This window comes from Mandrillus leucophaeus, unplaced genomic scaffold (assembly GCF_000951045.1).
Source record: "Mandrillus leucophaeus isolate KB7577 unplaced genomic scaffold, Mleu.le_1.0 Scaffold292, whole genome shotgun sequence".
NCBI classification, from domain to species: domain Eukaryota; kingdom Metazoa; phylum Chordata; class Mammalia; order Primates; family Cercopithecidae; genus Mandrillus; species Mandrillus leucophaeus.
This window is the reverse complement of record NW_012103054.1, coordinates 906,209-927,237: the sequence shown is the minus strand read 5'-3', so window position 1 is coordinate 927,237 and position 21,029 is coordinate 906,209. Positions and strand designations below refer to the sequence as shown.

Genomic DNA, 21,029 nt, shown 5'->3' with positions numbered 1-21,029 from the left:
ATTCCCCATGATCCAAACACCTCCCACCAGGCCTCACCTCCAACACTGGGGACCATATTTTGACATAAGATTTGGAGGGCACAAACAACCAAACTATATCACTAAAGTACTATCAAATACTAGAACGTATATCTTCTATTTAACTGTATTTTTGTACTCATTAACCAAATTCTCTTTTTACCCCCTCCCCACCCTCACTCCCTTCTATTCCCAGCCTCTGGTAACCACCAGTCTACTTTCTACCTCCATGAGATCAACTTGTTTAGCTCCCCATGTGAACTAGGACATGGGATGTTTTTCTATGCCTGACTTATTTTACTTAAAATAATGACCTTCAGTTCCATCTATGTGCCTGGAAATGATAGTATTTCATTCCTTTTTATGACTGCATAATATTCCATTGTGTGTATATACTACCTTTTCTTTATCCATTCATCCAGTGATGGACACTTAGGTAACTATTGAGACCATCGCCACAAAAAAACGGGAATGCAGATATCACTTCTACATACTGATTCCTTTTCTTTTGAAAATATACCCAGCAGTAGGATTACTAGATTATATAGTAGTTCTATTTTAGTATTTTGAGGACCCTTCATACTCTTTCCCCTAATTTCCATATTACTTTGCATTTCCACCAACAGTGTAGGAGCATTTCCCTTTCTCTGCATCCTTGCCAGCATTTTTTAATTTTTTGTCTTTGAAATAATAGCCAGTTTAACTTGGATAAGATATAACCTCAATGTGGTTTTGATTTGCATTTCTCTGATGACTAAAGATGTTGAACATTTTTCATATACTTGTTGGCCATTTGTATGTCTTCTTTTGAGAAATGTCTATTCAGGTATTTTGCTCATTTTTAATTGAATTATTTGAGAGGTTTTACTATTGAGTTGTTTGAGTTCATTATATATTCTGGTTATTATTTCCTTGTCAGATGGATAGTTTGCAAATATGTTCTCCCATCCTATAGGTTGTCTCTTCACTTTGTTGATTGTTTCCTTGCTCTACAGAAACTTTCTAGCTTGATATAAATTTGTCTATTTTTGCTTTTGTTGCATGTGCTTTTGAGGTGTTACCCAAGAAAAATCTTTGCCCAGACTAGTGTCCTGTAGTGTTTCCCCAGCGTTTTCTTCTAGTAGTTTCATAGTTTGGGGTCATATAGTTAAGTCTTTAATCTATTTTTGGTTGATTTTTGTATATGATCAAAGATAAAGATCTAATTTCATTTTTCTTCTTATGGATATCCCATTTTCCCAGCATCGTTTATTGAAGAAACTGTTCTTTTCCCCATTGAATGTTCTTGGCACCTTTGTCAAAAATGAGTTGGCTGTAAGTGCATGGATTTACTTCTGGGTTCTCTATTTTGTTCCATTGGTGTATGCGTCTGTTTTTATGCCAGTATCATGCTATTTTGGTTACTATAGCTTTGTGGGATAATTTGAAATCAGGTAATGTGATGCCTCCTGCTTTGTTCTTTTTGTTCAGGACCACTTTAGCTATTTAGGTCCTTTTCTTGTTCCCTTCAAATTTTTGAATTTGTTTCTGTCTCTTGTGAAGAATGTCATTGGTAATTTGATATGGATTACATTAATTATTTATATCATTTCGGGTAGTGTAGAGATTTTGACAGTATTAATTCTTCCAATCAATGACCATGGTATATCTTTCCATTTTTTATGTGTCTTCAATTTCTTTCATCATTGATTTGTACAGATTACTTCACTTCTTTAGTTAAATTTATTCATAGGTATTTTTGAGCTATTATAAATGGGATTGTTTTCTTGATTTCTTTTCAGATTGATTTCTGTTAGTGTAAAGCAACTTTTATTGAATTAATTCATCAGTTCCAAGAACTTTTAGTAGAGTCTTTAGGTTTTTCTAAAAATAAGATCATGTCATTTGCAAAGATATTTTGACTTCTTCCGTTACAACTTTGATGCCCTTTGTTTCTTTTTCTTGCCTAATTACTCAGGCTAGGACTTTCAGAACTAGGTTAAATAAAAGTGTTGAAAGTGAGCATTCTTGTCTTGTTCCAAATCTTAGTGGAAAGGCTTTCAGTTTTCCCCCTTTCAGTGTGATTTTACATGTGGGTTTGTAATGTATGGCTTTTATCATATTGAAGTATTTTCTTTCTATATCCAATTTGTTAAGAGTTTTTATCATAAAAGAATGTTGAATTTTACCAAATTCTTTTTCAGCATGTATCAAAATGATCATAATCTTTTTGTCCTTGATTCTCTTGGTGTGATATGTCATAGTTATTGATTTGCATATGTTGAACCATCTTTGCATCTTTAGGATGAAGCCCACTTCATTATGGTGAATGTTCTTTTTAATGTCTTATTGAATTATGTTTTGTTTAGGGTTTTTACATCTATGTTTATGAGGAATATTGGCCTATAGATTTTGTATGTGTACGTACTTGTCTAGTTTAAGTATCAGGATAATATTGACATTATAGAATGAGTTTGGAAGAATTCCCTCCTTTCGATTTTTTGAAATAGTTACAGTAGAATCAGTATTAGTTCTTCCTTAAAAGTTTGGTAGAATTCAGTAATTAATCCATCAAGTGTTGGGCTTTTCATCGATGAGAGACTATTACTGCTTTGATTTCATTATTCATTATTGATCTCTTCAGGTTTTCTTTTTCTTCATGGTTCAATCTTCATAGGTTGTATATTTACAAGAATTTATCTATTTCTTCTAAGTTTCCAATATTTTGGTGTATAGTTGTTCATAATAGTCCCCAACAATCCTTTGTGCTTCTGAGGTCTCAGTTGTTATGTCTCCTTTTTCACTTCTGATTTTATTTGAGTCTTCTCTCCTCCATTCTTAGTCTAGCTAAAGATTTGTTACATTTCCTTACCTGTTTAAAAAATTGGCCAGGCGCTGTGGCTCACAACTGCAATCCCAGCACTTTGGGAGGCCGAGGTGGGCAGATCACAAGGTCAAGAATTCGAGACCAGTCTGGTCAACATGGTGAAACCCTGGCTCTACTAAAAATATAAAATTAGCTGGGCATGGTGGCACATGCCTCTAATCTTAGCTACTCAGGAGGTTGAGACAGAAGGATTGCTTGAACTTGGGAGGCAGAGGTTGCAGTGAGCTGAGATTGCACCATTGCACTCCAACCTGGGCAACAAGAGCAAAAAACTCTGTCTCAAAAAAAAATCAATTTTACAGTTCATTGATCTTTTGTATTATTTTATAGTATCTATTTTTAAGTTCAACTTTTATTTTAGATTCAGGGGATACACGTGCAGGATTGTTGCAAGTGAATATTGTGTGCTACTGCAGTTTGGGTTATAACTGAATGCATCACCCAGATAGTGAGCATGGTATCCAATAGGTCGTTCTTTAACCATTGACCCCCTACTCCCCACCCCTCTTGTAGTGATCAATGACTTTTGTCCTCTTATTTATTTCCATGTGTACCCAATGCTTATCCTCCTCTTATAAATGAAAACATGTGGTATTTGATTTTCTGTTACTGCATTAATACGCTTAGAATAATGGCCTCTAGTTGCATCCATGTTGCTGCAAAGGAAATTATTTTGTTCATTTTTTATGGCAGTGAAGTATTCCATGGTGTATATGTACCACACTATCTTTATTCAGTCCACCATTGATGGGCACATAGGTTGATTCAATGTCTTTGCTATCATGAATAGTGCTGCAATGAACATGTGAGTGCATGTGTCTTTTGGTAAAATGGTTTATTTTCCAATGATTTATTTTCCTTTGGACATATACACAGTAATGAGATTGCTGGGTTCTATTTTTAGAACCAGCAACCAACCACCAGCATGGTAGTTCTATTTTTAGTTCTTTGAGAAGTCTCCAAATTGCTTTCCCCAGTGGCTGAACTAATTTACATTCCCACCAACAGTGTATAAGTGTTCTTTTTTCTCTGCAGCCCTGCTGACGTATTCTATTTTTACCTTTTTTTTTTTTTTTTTTTTTGAGATCTAGTCTCACTCTGTTGCCCAGGCTGGTGCCATGGTGCAATCTTGGCTCACTGCAGCCCCCACCTCCTAGGTTCAAGTAATTCTCTTGCCTCAGCCTCCCATGTAACTGGGACTACAGGCACCTGCCACCATGCCTGGCTAATTTTTGTATTTTTTGTAGCAATGGGGTTTCCCCATTTTTGCCAGGCTAATCTTGAACTCCTGACCTCAGGTGATCTGCCTGCCTCGGCCTCCCAAAGTGCTAGGATTATAGGCGTGAGCCACCGTACCCGGCCTCTATTTTTACTTTTTAATAATAGCCATTTATTATTAATAATATTAATTATTATTAATAATTAATTATGACTGGTGTGGGATGATATCTCATTGTGGTTTTGATTTGCATTTATCTTATAATGGGTGATGTTAAGCATGTATCAATATGGTTTTTGGCCACTTGTATGTCTTCTTTTGAGAAGAGTCCTTTGCCCACATTTTAACGGGGTTATTTGTTTTTTATTTGTTGATTCATTTAGGTTCCTTATGGATTCTAGATATTAGACCTTTGTCAGATACGTAGTTTGCAAATACTTTCTCTCATTCTGTGGGGTGTCTGTGTACTCTGTTGATAGTTTCTCTTGCTGTGAAGAAACTCTTAAGTTTAATAGGCCACGCTTGTCAATGTTTGGTTTTGTTGCAATTGCTTTTGAGTTCTTAGTCATAAATTCTTTGCCAAGGCCAATGTCCAGAAAAGCATTTCCTAGATTTTTTTCTATAATTTTTATAGTTTGAGGTTGTACACTTAAGTCTTTAATCTATCTTGCGTTAACTTTTGTATATGGTGAGAGGTAGGAGTCCAGTTTCATTCTTCTGCACATAGATATCCAGTTATTCCAGCACTATTTATTGAATAGGAAGTCCTTTTCCCATTGCTTATTTTTGTCAAGTGGATATCCAGTTATCCCAGCACTATTTATTTAATATGGAGTTCTCTTCTCATTGCTTATTTTTGTCCACTTTGTACAAGATCAGTTGATTGTAGGCATGCTGCTTTATTTCTGGGTTCTCCAGTCTGTTCCCATGCTCTATGTGTGTTTTTGTACCAGTACCCTCCTGTTTTGATTACTGTAGTCTTGTAGAACAGTTTGATTTTAGGTAATGTGGTACCTCCGGCTCTGTTCTATTTGCTTAGGATTGCCTTGGCTATTTGGGCTCTTTTGTTGCTTCCATATGAATTTGAGAATAGTTTTTTTCTAATTCTGTGAAAAACAGCATTGGTAATTTGACAGAAATAGCATTGAATCTGTAGATAGTTTTGGATAGTATGGTTATTATAACAATATCTATTCTTCCAACCCATGAGCATGGATTTTTTTTTTCATTTTTATGTCATCTATTATTTCTTTCATCAGTGTTTTGTAGTTCTCCTTATAGAGATTTTTTACATCCTTGGTTAGTGTAGTCCTACATTTGCTTTTGTGTGTGTGGCTATTGTAAATGAGATTGCATTCTTGATTCAACTCTCAGCTTGAATGTTATTGGTGTATAAAAATAGTACTAAATTTTGTACATTGATTTTGTATACTGAAACTTTACTGAAGTCATTTATCAGGTCTGTAAGCCATTTGGCAGAGTCAGTGAGGTTTTCTAGGCATAGAATCATATCATTAGTGAAGAGAGGTAATTTGACTTCTTTTCCTATTTGGATGCTTTATGTTTCTTTCTTTTGCCCAAAGAAAGTAGAACTACCAGTACTATGTCGAATAGGAGTGGTAAAGATGGGCATCCTTGTCTTGTTCCAGTTCTTAAGGAAAATACTTCCAGCTTTTGCCCATTCAGTATGGTGTTGGCTATGGGTTTATCATAGATGTCTTTATTATTTTGATATATATTTTTAATGCCTAGTTCATTGAGGGTTTTTGTCATGAAAGGATAATGGGATTTATCAAAAGCATTTTCTACATCTATTAAGATGATTATATGGGCTTTGTTTTTAATTCTGTTTATGTGATGAATCATGTTTATTGATTTGCATATGTTGAACCAGCCTTACATCCCAGGAATGAATTAGCATCCCATGGTGAATTAGCTTTTTGAGGTACGACTGAATTTGGTTTGCTAGTATTTTATTGAGGATTTTTGTGTCTATGTTCATCAGGGTGATTTGCCTGTAGTTGTCTTTTTTCATTGTGTCTTTGTCAGATTTTGACATCAGGGTGATACTAGTTTCATGGAATGAGATAGAGAGGAGTCCCTTCTCATCGATTTTTTGGAATAATTTTAATAGAATTGGTACCAGTTCTTCTTTGTATGGTTGGTAAAATTTGGCTGTGAATCCATCTAGTCTGGGCTTTTATTGTTTGCTGGTTTTTCACTACTGATTCAATTTCAGAACTCGATATTGGTCTATTCAGTATTTCCATTTCTTCCTGAATCAATCTTGGGAGTTTGTGTACTTCCAGGAATTTATTCATGTCCTCTAGATTTTCTAACTTGTATGCACAGAGGTGTTCATAACAGTCTCTGAGGATCCTTTTTATGTCTGCGGAATCTGTTGTAAGGCCTTCTTTGTTATTTCCGATTATGCTTACTTGCATCTTCTTTTTGTCTTTGTTAATCTAGTTAGCAGTCTATTGATCTTGTTTATCCTTTCAAAGAACCAACTTTTTATTTTGTTGATCATTTGTAATGATTTTTGAGTCTCAATTTCATTTAATTCTGTTCTTTCATTATTTATTTTTTTCTGCTAATTTTAGGGTTGGTGTGTTTTTGTTTTTCTAGTTCCTCTAAGTGTAATGTTAGATTGTTAATTTAATGTAGGTGTTCAGAGCCATAAGCTTTCTTTTTAATATTGCTTGTTTGCATCATAGAGATTTAGTATGTTATGTTTCTGTTTCCATTTACTCCAGAGTCATTCAGGAACAACTTGTTTAGGTTCAATGTAATTGTGTGGTTTTGAGGGATACTCTTAGTATTAATTTTTATTTTTATTCCACTGTGGTCTGAGAATATGCTTAGTATGAATTTGATTTTTTTGAATTTATTGAGACTTGCTTTATGGCTAAGCATGTCGTTGAGGTTAGTGTATGTTCTGTGTGCCAATGAGAGGGATGTATATTCTGTGGCTGTTAAGTGGGGTATTCTGTAGATGTCTATTTTGTCCAGTTGGTCAGGTGCTGGATTTAAGTCCAGAATTTCTTTGTTAGTTTTCTGCCTCAATGACCTGTCTAACACTGCCAGTGGGGTTTTGAATAGTCCCTATGATTGTGTGCCTAAGTCTTTTCATAAATCTAGAAGTACTGTTTTATGATCTGGGTGCTTCAATGTTCAGTGCATATAGATTTATAGTAACTAAGTCTTGTTGTTGAATTCAACCATTTGTCGTTATGTAATGACCTTCTTTGTCTGTTTTTACTGTTTTTGGTTTAAAGTCTGTTTTATCTGATATAAAAATAGTGACCTCTACTCTTTATCGTTTACCATTTGCATAATAGATCTTTCTCTATCCCTTTCCTTTGAGCCTATGGGTGTCATTACATGGGAGATTGGTCTCCTGAAGACAGCAGAAGATGGGGTCTTCTTTTTTTTTTTAATCCAACTTGCCACCCTGTGCCTTTTAAGTGGGGCATTTAGACCGATATGTGAGGTTTTGATTCTGTCATGATGTCAATGGTTGGTTGCTTCATGGTCTCAATTGTGTAGTTGCTTTATAGGGTCTATAGACTATAGACTTTTTAGGGTCTATATGTGTTTTTGTGGTAGCTGTTATCGATTTTTCATTTCCTTGTTTAGAGCTCCCTTTAACATATTTTGTAAGGCGAGTCTAATGGTAGCAAATTCCCTGTCTGGAAAAGTTTTTATTTCTCCTTCAGTTATGAAGCTTAGCTTGAGGAGACATAAAATTCTTGTTTTGAATTTTTAAATTTAAGAATGCTAAAAATATGCCCCCAATCTCTGACTTATGTTTCTGCTGTTATGATGAGGTTCCCCTCATAAGTGACATAACCCTTTACTCTAGCTGCCTTTAAGATTTATTTCTTTGCATTTACCTTGTAAAGTCTGATGACAGTATGTCTTGGGGATGGTCATCTTGTATAGTATATTACAGGAGTTCTCTGAGTTTCTCAAATTTACATTTCAACCACTCTGGCAACATTGGAAATTTTCTTATATATTATATTCTCAAATATATCTTCCAAATTGCCTATTCTCTCTTATTCTCTCTCAGGAATGCTAAGAAGTCATCGGCTTTGTCTCTTTACATAATCCCATATTTATTGTTGCTTTTGTTCATATTTTCAGTTCTTTTTATTTTTGTCTGACTGGGTCTTAGAGCTTTTATATTCTTTCCTCAGCTTGGTCTAGTCTTTTGTTAAGACTTCCAACAGTATTTTGAAATTTTCATAGTGAATTTTTCAATTCCAGAAGTTCAGTTTATTTCTTTCTTAATATGGTCATGTCATTGTTCAAGTCTTAAATTGTTTTTCTGGCTTCCATGCATTGGCTTTCAATTTTCTCTTGAATTTCATTGAGTTTGCTTGCCATCCAAATTCTGGATTTTATTATTGAGCTTCCTTGCCATTCAGACCCTGAATTCTATGTCTGTTATTTAAGACATTTCAATGTGGTTAGGATCCATTGCTGGGGAGCTAGTGCAATCCTTTGGATGTAAAGAAATGCTCTGACTTTTTGTATTGCCAGAGCCCTTCTCATATGAGGAGGCTGGCAATTCTTTTTCCTTTTTAAATTGCTCTACTATGGATGAGGCCTTTTGTTTTTATATATTATTTTTCCCTTGAGGGTTTCTCTGTGGTGTATGTTGTGTATCGTTGATTGCCTTCATTTCTGAATGCTTCCAAATGGTCAGGGTTCTGTATGGGCTCCTTACTTGTGGATAGTTTCCTGCTTTGGGTTTCACAGGTGTTGGGTGTTAAAGAAACTTTTTCTTTGGTGGTGTAATTCAGAATCTGAACCAATACATGGCGCTTAAGAGTAAGGGCCAGAAGATAGGCTCTTAGCCAAGCTCCCCTTGGAGCTTACTGTTGTGTTGTCAGCTTTGTTCATATTTTTAATTCTTTTTCTTTTTTTTTTTTTGGTTTTTTTGTTTGTGTGTGAGAGTGTGTGTGTGTGTGTGTGTGTGTGTGTTTTTACTGCTGCATATGCACTTGCACCTTTTTGTTGTTGTTCTTACTGCTGCATATGCCATATGCCCTTACTCTTGAGTGGCCTGGAGATGGAAGATGGGGTGCAAGAGATGATTCCCTCACCAACTCCATTCTGGGGACTTGGTAGAGCCCTTTTCAATTATTGGTGTTGCATCCGTGATTTCTTAGTCTCAAGCGAAACTTTGGCAAACTGCTTTCCCTCCTCCCTCAGGGGCAGCCCAAGGCAAGGTTTACCTCACCAGGAAATCCACAATTATTTAGGGACCTACTTGTCCTCTGAGCTTGGCAGAGTCAGAACAGGTTGTGGTGTGTGTCTGCAGGTGGTCTGGTGATGCAGTGGGTCAAGGGCAGAGGATGCCCAGGTAGGACAGTAATACCATACATGTGGCACCCACGGCCTGCTGTTCTTAGCCCAGCAGACAGCTGTGGGGCCAACCCAGCTCACACTTGCCCAACCCAGTAAGTCTGCAGCATCTGCCCCAGGAGTGGGCCTGACAGCTGGGCTTCTCCCAAACCTTCTGTGCCAGGATTGCTGGGCAGTTCCAGGTGTTCCACGCTGTAGGGATCCCTGAGGAAAAAGGTGCTACTGGCTAATAGGCCACACCCTTCCCAAAAAAGTCTCGTCGAGAGAGGGACACTCAGCTCCCACACCAGCACACAAACCTGTGTATCATTCTTCTAAGTGTTCTGAGCGTGGAGGGTCCTCCCCTCCTCAAACTCAAGCCAAAGATCTCAGCTCCAAACCGCTGGACAGTGTACTCGAATCCTGGGGGTTTTGGGACCAGGCCTACAGTTTTGTCTGCTGACCCCTCACTGCCCAGAGCTGACTGTGCCGAAGGAGCCAAACGACTCCCAGGCAACCAGCAAAACACTCAGGCAGGACAATGAAAGCTGCGCTGTGGGCACCTTCCTGAGGGAGTGACCAGGCAGGCAGTGTTGGGAAGATCTGGTCGACAAGGGGGCACATAGATCAGATGCACCCCAGTCCCATGGAAGAAATAGCCAAGGCCTGCTCTCTCCCAGCTTGGCAGAAAGCAAGAGCTGTAGTCACTCAGAACAAGATAGAGAGCCTTGGGGGGATGGGTACCTATGGTCACATTTTGTTGCAGCTGCAGTGTGCACTGCAAAACCTTCTGGGATCCATGCAGGTTTGTGCTCTTCCTCTGCCTTATCTCCAGGCAGTTCCCTCTGCCAATTCAAATGCCTGTGGAGGTCATAGGACCTCATGTATCTAGGATCCTAGATATCCACAGTGGAAGTGTGGAGTCCCGGAGCTCCTTCACTAGCCTCTTCCTTAGGACCTAGTCAGGTTTGGGAGCTGGTCCTCAACATTCCCCAACTCCAGGCAAGCTTCCCAGCTTCTTCCCTCTTCAAACATGGTGTCTATGTCACCTATCAACTTTCAGTATTTTCTTTCAGAAGATCTGTTCAAAGTGTGATGGTTTACTCAATCTTTTGGTTCTTCTCAGTGGGAGAAGTGTCTCAGCTATGTCTAATTAACCATCTTAGTTCAAGCACTGTTTTATTGTCTCAGTTTCACATATTTATGTTCTGATCTTTATTATTTCTTTGATTTTGCTAATTTGAGGATTGGTTTGTGCTTGCTTTTCTTGAGGTGCATCATTAGGTTATTTATTTGAAGTATTTGAAGTTTTTCTATTTTTTATGTAGGCGTTTATTGCTGTAAACTTCCCTCTTTGTACTTTTTTGCTGTATCCCCTACATTCTGGTGTGTTGTGCTTCCAATTTTGTTTCAAGAAATATTTCAATTTCCTTCTTAACATCTTCATTGACCCGTTGGTCATTCAGGGCATGTTGTTTCCATGTACTGGTATATTTACAAAGTTTTGCTTTCTATTGATTCTGGCTTTATTTGATTGTGGTCAGACATGATTTCAACATTTTTTAATTTGTTGAGACTTTTTTTTGTGGCCTAACATATAGTCTATCCTGGAGAATGTCATATGTGCTGATGAAAAGAATCTGTATTACATATTAATTGGATGAAATGTTCTGTAAATGTCTGTTAGGTCCATTTGTTCTAGTGTATAGTTCAATTATGATGTCTGTCTGTTAATTTTCTGCCTAAATGATCTGCCCATTGCTGAAAATGGGGTGTTGAAGTATTCTACTATTATTGTATTGCATTCTATCTCTCCCTTTAGAAGTGTTAATATTTGCTTTATGTGTCTGGGTGTTTTGGTATTGGTATTGGGTGCACATGTATTTACAATTGTTATATCCTCTTGCTGAATTGATCTCTTTATCATTATATAATGATCTTGTTTTGTCTTTTTTACAGTTTTTTTTTTTTTTTACCTAAAGTCTCTTTTGCGTGACTGCTCTTTTTTTTTAACTTAAAGTCTCCTTTGTATAGCTGCTCTAGCTCTCTTTTTATTTCTATTTGCACTGAATAACTTTTTTTCTCCCATCACCTTCAGTATATGAGTATCTTTATAGATAAACTGAGTTTCTTATAGGCAGCATAAGTTAGGTCTTGTTTTTTTAATTCATTCAGTCACTGTGTCTTTTAATTGGAGAATTCAGTCCATTTATATTCAATGCATTATTGATAAGTAAGGATTTACTACTATCATTTTGTTACTTGTTTTCTAGTTGCTTTGTAACTCTTCTTTTCCATTCTTTCTTCTTTCCTGTCTGTCTTTGTGGTTAAGTGATTTGCTCTGATAGTATTTTTCATTTGTTGCTTTTTACTTTAGTGTATATATTCCACACTTTTCATTTTTAGTGTATATATTATAGATTTTTGCTTTGTGATTACCATGATGTTTACAAAAATCATCCTATAGTTATAACAAGTTATTTAAAATGATACCAACTTTGATTGCAAATAAAGAAAAAGAAAAGAAACAAACTGAAAAAAAACCTATACACTTTTCCTCTCTTCTCCCCTCACATTTTAAGTTTTGATGTCACAGTTTACCTTTTCATGTTGCATATATCTTAACAACGTGTTGCAGTTATTATTTTTAATGGTTTTGTCTTTTAGTTTTCTTACTAGATTCAGTTTCCACACCATGATTGATTAGTATAATAATCACATTTATGTCCTTTTCTTTGGGTATCATGGACTCCCTTAAGCATTTCTTATAGGACAGCCTAGTAGCAATAAATTGCCTTGGCTTTTGTTTGTCTGGAAAAGTCTTTCCTATTCTTGTTTTTGTTTGTTTTTTTGTTGTTATTTGTTTGTATTTTTCCTTTCAGCACTCTGAATATATGGCTCCACTCCCTCCAGTCCTGTAAGGTTTCTGCTGAGAAGCCTGCTGTCAGGCATATTATAACTCCCTTAAATGTTATTTGCTTATTTTCTCTCATTGCTTTCAGAAATTTTCTTTGTCTTTTACCTTTGTGAGATTGATTATAATATGTTTTAGGGTATTCTTGTTTGGGTTGAATAAAATTAGAGACTTTTCACTTTCTTCTGCCTGGGTATTTATGTCTCTCAAGGTTTGGAAAGCTCTCTGTTATTTCTTTAAAGAAATTTTATGTTTATCTGTCCATGTCAGTTCCCTCTTTAACTCCAATAAACTGAATATTTGCCCTTTTGAAATTGTCCCATAGACTCCATAAGCTTTCTTCATTTCTTTTTATTATTTTTCTTTTTTCTCTTCTGTCTATATATTTCCAAATAGTCTATCTTCAAGCTCACTGACTCTTTTGTTTGATCAGTTCTGCTATTGATGCTTTCTATTGCATTTTTCATTTCATTCATTGTATTTTTCACCCAGGATTCCTGTATGATTTTTATTATTCTTCCAATCTCTCTGTTAAATTTCTTTGATAAGTTTTTGGGTTATCTGTGTTTCCTTGAGGTTCAATGACTTCCTTAAGATAGATGTTTTGAATTCTTTGTCTGAGAGGTCATACATCTCCTCACTTTAGGGTTGATCTCTAGTACCTTACTTTGTTTGTTTGGTCATGTCATATATCCCTTCATGTTCTTGATGCTTGTGGATGTGGAACAATGTCTACACATTGAGGGATTAGGTATTTATTTTAGTCTTCTTTGCCCGGTTTTGTTTGTGCCTGTTCTTCTTCCAAGGGCTTTTCAGAGATTCTAAGCAGACTGACTATTATGTTTCCTGATTCCAGCTATAATCACTGCAGCCATTTCAGCAGTAAAGAACTCCCTAGGCCCAGGCATTCTACAAGTCTTTGAAGGACTCTCAAGTTGATGTGGTTTTTCAGCCCAGACAGACCTGGGGAATGCCTGAAGAAGATACTTGGGCTGTGTGGAAACTCTGGACAGGGGCTCAAGCCTAGAAGACTGTCCCAGTGGCCCAGACCAGCATGTCTCCCAGCAGATCCCTGCATAGGCAGGATGGGTTCAATTGCAACAAGGAGGACTGGGATTGAGATGGGACTCCCTCAGGATCTGCTATGGGAAGAAAGAAAGGATGCCTGTCACATTGGCTCAAACTGGTATATGTCTCCTAGCAGGTCCCTGCACGGATAGGATAGTTCCCTGACTGCAGCAGGAGTGGTCAAAGCTGATACTAGGCCGTCTTGCAATTTGGTGTCAAATAGAGACTGGAAACCCCGGTCTCAGCTCAGAGGGTGCATGTAACCCAGCAAGTTCCTTCACAGATAGGACAGTTTCCTGATTGCAGTAGGAGAGCTGGAAGCTGATACTGGGCCTCCTAGAGGTCTGCTGTGGGACAGAGGCTAGCATTCCTGTCAAAATGGCTCAGATGGGTCCACCTCTCCCAGCAGGTCCCTGCACAGATGGGATAATTCTCCAACTGCAGCAAGAGAGACTGGAGCTGAGACTAGGCCTTCTTGGGATCTTCTGTGTGACAGAGGCTAGAACCATCTCCTTGGTTCAGAAAGGCAAACATCTTGGTTCAGAATGGCAGGTCTGAGCACATACAGGATAGTTCCCCAACTACAGTGGGAGGGGTGAAAGCTGAGATTGAGCCCCCTCGGGGATCTGCTGTGCGTAGAGGCTGGAAAGCCTGGTCTCACTGGCTAAGAGGGATGCATGTCTTTCAGCAAATCTCTGCACAGACAGGATAGTCCCCTGATTGCAACAGGAGGGTTTAGAGCTGGGAGTAGGCCCCCTAGAGACCTGCTGTGGGACAGAGATTGGAGAGCCTATTTAGGCAGGCTCAGACTCAGGCTGCAAGGTATGGGCAATTCCCCCTCTGGGTCCTTGTGAGAGCCGCTCTGAGTTAGGAACTCAGCTGAGAGAGGCTAGAGCAACACCATGGCAATTTTCAGGCTCACTGCCTAACTTGATGTCAGTGGGCAGATGAGCCTTTCTTCCAATATGCTAATGTGCAAGAGTCCTTCCAAACCTCTTGACAAGTAGTATTGGTTGTAGGCTTAAAGCAAAATGGAGCTATAACCAAGTTCCCCGGGGGACAGGTCTGTTTCCTTGCTTGAACTTGGAAGCAAGCTCGATGGGACAAAACATGTACCTTGGTGTTGGTCCATACTCTCAAAACAACCCTCCTAGGTCTTGGGCTCCACTGGGGTTTCACAAACTCCTACCTGAATGTTGAAGCTTCTTCAGAGAGACTTTTGACTGTGGATGGGTGCAGAATATTTGTTTTTGTAGGGGGATATGAGCAGGTTGCCTTCTATTTTGCCATTTTGGTGATGTCGCTCCTCCCAAGTAAGCTTTTGAATGAGAGAAACTACTTCCTTCTAATCTTTCAGTGAGATGTAGCCATGTCATATGCAAAAAGAAATAATTCAAGCTTTCACTTGCAGGGAGGAAACTTGGTACTCTAATAGATCTGCTGCTCCACTACCGAGTGTGTTCCTTCTAAAGCACTTAAAACATACAGGTAGAAGAATTAAGACAAATTAAAAGGAAATATACCAAGTTACTGAAGTTTTTGATATTTGTATGTTTTCTAGAAAGAGTAGGCCAGATTTTGATCTTAAGCAATTATTTCAAAATTGCAATAACAGAAGAGGAAACTTAAAAATACAAATGACAATGTGGCTGGGCACCGTGGCTTACGCCTGTAATCCCAGCACTTTGGGAGGCCAAGGCGGGCGGATCACGAGGTCAGGAGATCGAGACCATCCTGGCTAATACGGTGAAACCCCATCTCTACTAAAAACACAAAAATTAGCTGGGCGTGGTGGCAGGTGCCTGTAGTCCCAGCTACTCGGGGGCTGAGGCAGAAGAATGGTGTGAACCCAGGAGGCGGAGCTTGCAGTGGACCGAGATGGTGTCACTGCACTCCAGTCTGGGCCACAGAGCAAGACTCCGTCTCAAAAAAAAAAAAAGAAAAAAAATACAAATGACGATGTACAGCTCTTCTTCATATGTCTCATATGAGCAAGTTTTTTGATTATTTTTATCTGAAATTGCCCAGTTCTCTACTTACTTTGATCAGTAAAATTACATACTTTATTACATATATATACACACACGTATATATTTAGGTAAAATATCAAATTTCAGAGCTTATAAATAAAAATAATTGTGATAACATATGGAGATGCTAACCAAAGGAAAATAAAGAGCAAAAGGTTATACTCCAAACTACCAAGTTGGGTATTTTATTTCTTGTTTTATTTTTTTGAAATGGAGCCTTGCTGTGTCACTCAGGCTAGAGTGCAGTGGCGCGATCTCCACTCACTGCAGGCTCCACCTCCCAGGTTGACGCCATTCTCCTGCGTCAGCCTCCCAAGTAGCTGGGACTACAGGTGCATGCCACCACGCCCGGCTAATTTTTTGCATTTTTAGTAGAGATAGGGTTTCCCTGTGTTAGCCAGGATGGTCTCCATCTCCTGACCTTGTGATCCGCTCGCCTCAGCCTCCCAAAGTGCCGGGATTACAGGCATGAGCCACCGCGCCCAGCCCAAGATGGGTATTACAAAAAAGAAAAGGTCTCATAAAGTAAAAGAAAACTTTTTTCTCTTTTTCCTTGATTACAGTCATTATTTATTAGAAATGTAGGTGGATTCTTGCAACATTTCTCATACAGAAATCTCTTAAGTAAATCAGTTGTTGCTAAGTACTTCTAATATAAAATCAAACCAGTTATTGCTGAGGAAAAAAATGCATTCTGAATATAGTACAAGTCAAATGCAAGAATACAGCTAACTTTTAAAATTTGTGCATAAAAAGCAAATGATAAAACTGATTTTATTAAACTGTGACAGCTATATTCAACGTGTTAACAGAAATGTTATGTTGTCTTCAAAGTGTCGTAAAATAAGTATTACCAAAGTGAAACTCAGGAAGCATAATTTAGTCTTCAGAACATCTAGAAATTTCCCTCTCACTGTGGTGGCAGTAATCCCTGAAATACCTTCTATTAAATTAGTGCTTATTTTCCCCACCACTCAAACACATCTAATTTCACATCTAAGGCACTTTTAAGACCTTTTTATCGATGCATTGTTTAAAATATTTGAATTTACTAATGTTTTTTGGGGTCTTCTGTTATAGCAATAGTTGTACACTTTGTTACATTGTGTGTGGCAGGAGGTAATACTAATAATACTAGTAACTATTGAAATAGCATCTACTACCTTTACTTAGTAGTGTTACCAGAAAGGGGTCTGGATCCTTACCCCAAAAGATGGTTCTTGGACCTTGTTCAAGAAAGACTTCAAGTTAACCCATAGAGTAAAGTGAAAGTAAGTTTATTAAGAAAGTAGAGGAATAAAAGAATGGCTACTCCACAGGCAGAAGAGCCCTAAGGGCTGCTGGTTGCCCATTTGTATGGTTATTTCTTGACTGTATGCTAAACAAGGGGTAGATTATTCATTCCTCCCCTTTTTAGACTAGAGGGTAACTTCCTAATGTTGCTATGGCATTTGTAAACTGTCATGGCATTGGTGGGAGTGTAGCAATGAGGACACCCAGAGGTCATTTTTCTTGCCATCTTGGTTTTGGTGGGTTTTGGCCGGTTTCCTTAATGCAACTTGTTTTATCAGCAAGGTCTTTATGACCTGTATCTTGGGCAGACTTCCCATATTATCCTGTGACTAAGAATGCCTTAACCTCCTGGGAATGCAGCCCAGTAGGTCTCAGCCTCATTTACCCAGCCTCTATTCAAGATGGAGTTGTTCTGGTTAAAATGCATCTGACAGTAGTACACACCAGATGCTGAGCTGAGTGCTTTGTGTGCATTATCTAGTTTAAAATCATAACTCTAAAAGGTGGGCATTCTCATTTCCTTTTACAGATGAAGAAACTGAGATTTAAAATGTTAAAGATTATTAGATTAATTTTTTTAAGTTTTAAAAAATAAAATAAATTACCCAATGTCACTTAGGAATTAAAATGTTATGTTTCTGTTTAATTGCAGGGAATGCAGAAACATGAAATTTTCTGACATCCAAACTATATATACCAACACCATTCTCAAGTCCATTGTTAACCTTTTGATCCCTACCTAATGGTTTCTCTCATTAAGACTAGTCTCTACACTGAAGTCTATTAATACAGCAACAAAATTTCTGCTGATCCTGAAAAACTACTATTGATTATCAGATATTGTTCAAATATTAGCTGGGTGCAAAGTTTACAATTGCACCTTGAACTGGAAGAACAGAATATTACATTTCATCCTTAAAGAGAAAAAGAAAAGCATTAAAGCATTAATGAATTCTCAAAGCATTAAAGAAAAAAAATGGCATTGCCTTATTTGCAGTATCACCAACATTCAAGGGATATTTTTTAGTTTTCACAGTTCAAGAGGTTTTTTTCTTGAATTTTCTTAATTCATGAATTCTTTAAGCTTAAAGTGTTATTCAGAAAATTCCTATTAAGCAAGAGATGCCTGGCTTTGAATAATAAACTGGTTGGTGGATAAAATGGCTATTGAAAATCTGGGGAGTCTGCAAAATATATATTTTGCATTCTAAATCACAAAAGTGTTTTTTAGGCAGCCATAAACTTGCATCTTGCACTTCTCTGTCACTTGTATCTATCACCTCTCTTCTGAGTGACCTGAGATTTTATTGCCTCACTTTCCTATTTTTCAGTTATCTGTCATTCTGAAGGATATAATTGGAATGCAGCCCTACTGTCTTTGTCTAGAAACCATGGCAACAGTACTGGAAGTTCAGGACTAAATTGCCCCAGGTTGTTTGGTGGGAATGATAGATTCTTTGGCGACAACTCTGTCTTAACAGGGTCCCATTTCAGACGTAGTCCTTCATTCTTCTCACTATTGTTGCTGACCCTGGGGGTTCCTGTCCCTCCCTGTTAGTATTTGTAATGATGAAGTTAAACCGACTTTGGTAGAATTTGCAGTGAAACAAGAAGAATTTTCTCTGTGTGAAAGGAATCAAAAGAGTTGTAGACAAATAGCTGTGTTAAATGGTAATAAAAATAGAAGACAAAAATCAAACATCTGCATTTTGGAATATTTTTCATCAAGTGTGATTAATTTTACAGTGGAAAGCACTGTAAAATATAACCTGGTCAGCATTTAAGGTCTGGAAAACACATCTAGATAACTGAGAATTTGCTAGCTGATTGTAGGCCATAATACAGAAATTAAGTCCAGAACTTAAGTGTTGTAATTCAAAAGACTTTTACAAGTGGTCATTATCATGCATCCATGCTTCCTGTTTACCCTTGAAACAAAGAATCATTTCACTAAAGTGTATGACAAAATTTCACAGCTAAATGAAAAAAATTCCAGAAAATTGCTTTATCTGAAGGACTGAGTTTTTACTCAAACAGTAGTTGGCTAGGAGTGCTCTTCAAATCTGTTTCAATGTAAATATCTTTTATTTTCCAAATATTCTGACTAGATGAGTAAATTTCATGCCATAACATAAACGTCTACCCTGTAGAATTTTCAGGAGTCAGTTGAGAAAATGAACTCTCTGGAGAAATGATCTGTCTGCACTATGCCCAGTCTTCAGTCTCTTTTAATATTAATCTGGACTCCTGAATGGCTCAGAATTATCCAGCTGTCTTTCAAATGTTTCTAGATTAGCTAGCTGCAGGGATTGGGGGACAGAGATAGTACCTGTCTCTTATACACATCTAGATGTGTATAAGAGACAGTGCATATATTGTACGATGCTGAGCTTTGCGGTAGGAATGATTCTATCACCCAGGTACTGAGCATAGCACCCAACTGTTAGTTTTCTTAACCCTTGGCTCCCTCCCTGCACATCTATTTTGACAAAAAATTTTTAAAACAATCCTTCCAGACTCTTCAAATTAGTTTTGACATGAACAACAGTTCTGTTTTTATAACTATATATCATCAATTTAAATAATATTTAATTAAATTATAGAATTACAATGGAAAAACTAGCATAATCACATTTTGGGAAGAAATGCACTGCCTTTGAGGAAAGCATGTAACTTAACTATTGGAAGTATGGGGAGCAAAAAATGACAGGTGTATTCAGTGTAGCCTATAGGTTCATTGTAACATGGACATCATTCAGTGCGTTTACAGAACAAATAGCGATGGTTAATACCTTTAATTGGTTAAACAGAGCTTCAGTCCTTGCTCTCAAAACCCTTCAGTCTAATAATAGAGACAGGAAAAGTATCTGTAGCAGGGAGGTAGGGGCACTGTTCCCTTTGCATGGAGGTTAATTTCCCACTTGCTCAGTTTTGTTATAGGGTGAGGCTGTCTCTTCTGGTCCTTGTCCTCACGCAGGTGCCCCAGTCCCCTGACTTCTGTCCAGGGGGCTTACAGGTGGCCAGGTTTGTTGAATGGCCTGTGTGCTTGAATGACAAGTCTGTTGGGGAGTCAGTCTTAGAGAGCTGGTGCTGTCCTTTGCCCCTTCCTCTCTACCCTGGCCCTCCAGACATGTTCCTTCTGTTGTATTTTTAGTTACTTATTTTTGGCCACTTGTTTTTCTCATCCCCCAGGCCCAGTCTTATGTAGTCTCTCTTAAGCCGGGGAAAAAAAAAAAAAAAAAAAACTCAGTCCTAAAATAAGCCTCTGGTGTTTCTTTGAATCTTTGTTTCTACTTTGGTGTGGCACGAAAAACAATGCTCCTGGAGTGAGAAGAGAGAATATTGAAAACACACTGGGCATAACCAGACTAATACGTCAAGGTCTAATTCTGCCACACAGAAATGCACATATACAGTTTAAAGGGATTGAAATACGTCTGAGATTTTAATAGACAACATCTCTTATTTTGTGCCCCTTTATGATTATAGAATATTTACATTGTATCCCTAAGTTCAGGCCACTGTATTCTTTCTATGGCAATGATAACTATAATTTGAGCTCTTAACAAGAAAAAGTAATGGGTTAGCACTTAAAGGTCATCAGATTTAATTTCTCATCCCATTCAACACTAGTGCAAAATGAAAAAAAAAATCTGTTTTATAATTACAAAACAGGCCATTACCTAGTTCATATCAAAGCAAAGATTCAAATTTGAGTTTGCTCTCAAAACCATTAACCTAATTGATTTTAGCAGGAGAAATCGAAGACTATATGGTCTTATTAAAAAGTGGCTACTGCTACTTTCTGAAACTACTTTTAAAAGGAAATACAGCTTCCTCCTGTCTGACCTTTATTAAAGACCTGAAAAATCTTGTTATGATTTAATGTAATATTTAACTATTGACTATTTTCAAAGTGCAGTGGTTACTCAATAAGGAATGAACATACATAAAAGAGACTAATCAATGAGTACAGAGCATTTAGTTCTAAAGAATAAATTCGAACAAGGCAACAGCCATCACTATGGAATTATTACAGCTCAGGAAACCATATACTCTAGTGTATAACCTCATTACAGAACTTCTCAGGAACAACATGGATTTTGCTATTTGTGCCTAAGATAAACTCAAAATTAGTAAGTCCACAAAATTAGCCAAATTTAAAGTTTCCCTACATAGTACATAAGCCACCGAAAATGTTTAAGTATAGTTATACTTTATTAATTAGATGTTACACAATTACAATAGATTTAGAGTTTTAAGATG

The 21,029-nt window shown here is 37.5% G+C and overlaps 1 protein-coding gene across 2 annotated transcripts in view; it reads left to right on the top strand.

Moving 5' to 3' along the window:
• Nucleotides 1-21,029, top strand: part of GALNTL6 (polypeptide N-acetylgalactosaminyltransferase-like 6) — a 1,310,737-nt gene that overhangs the window by 1,142,489 nt on the left and 147,219 nt on the right. The window lies entirely within an intron of this gene.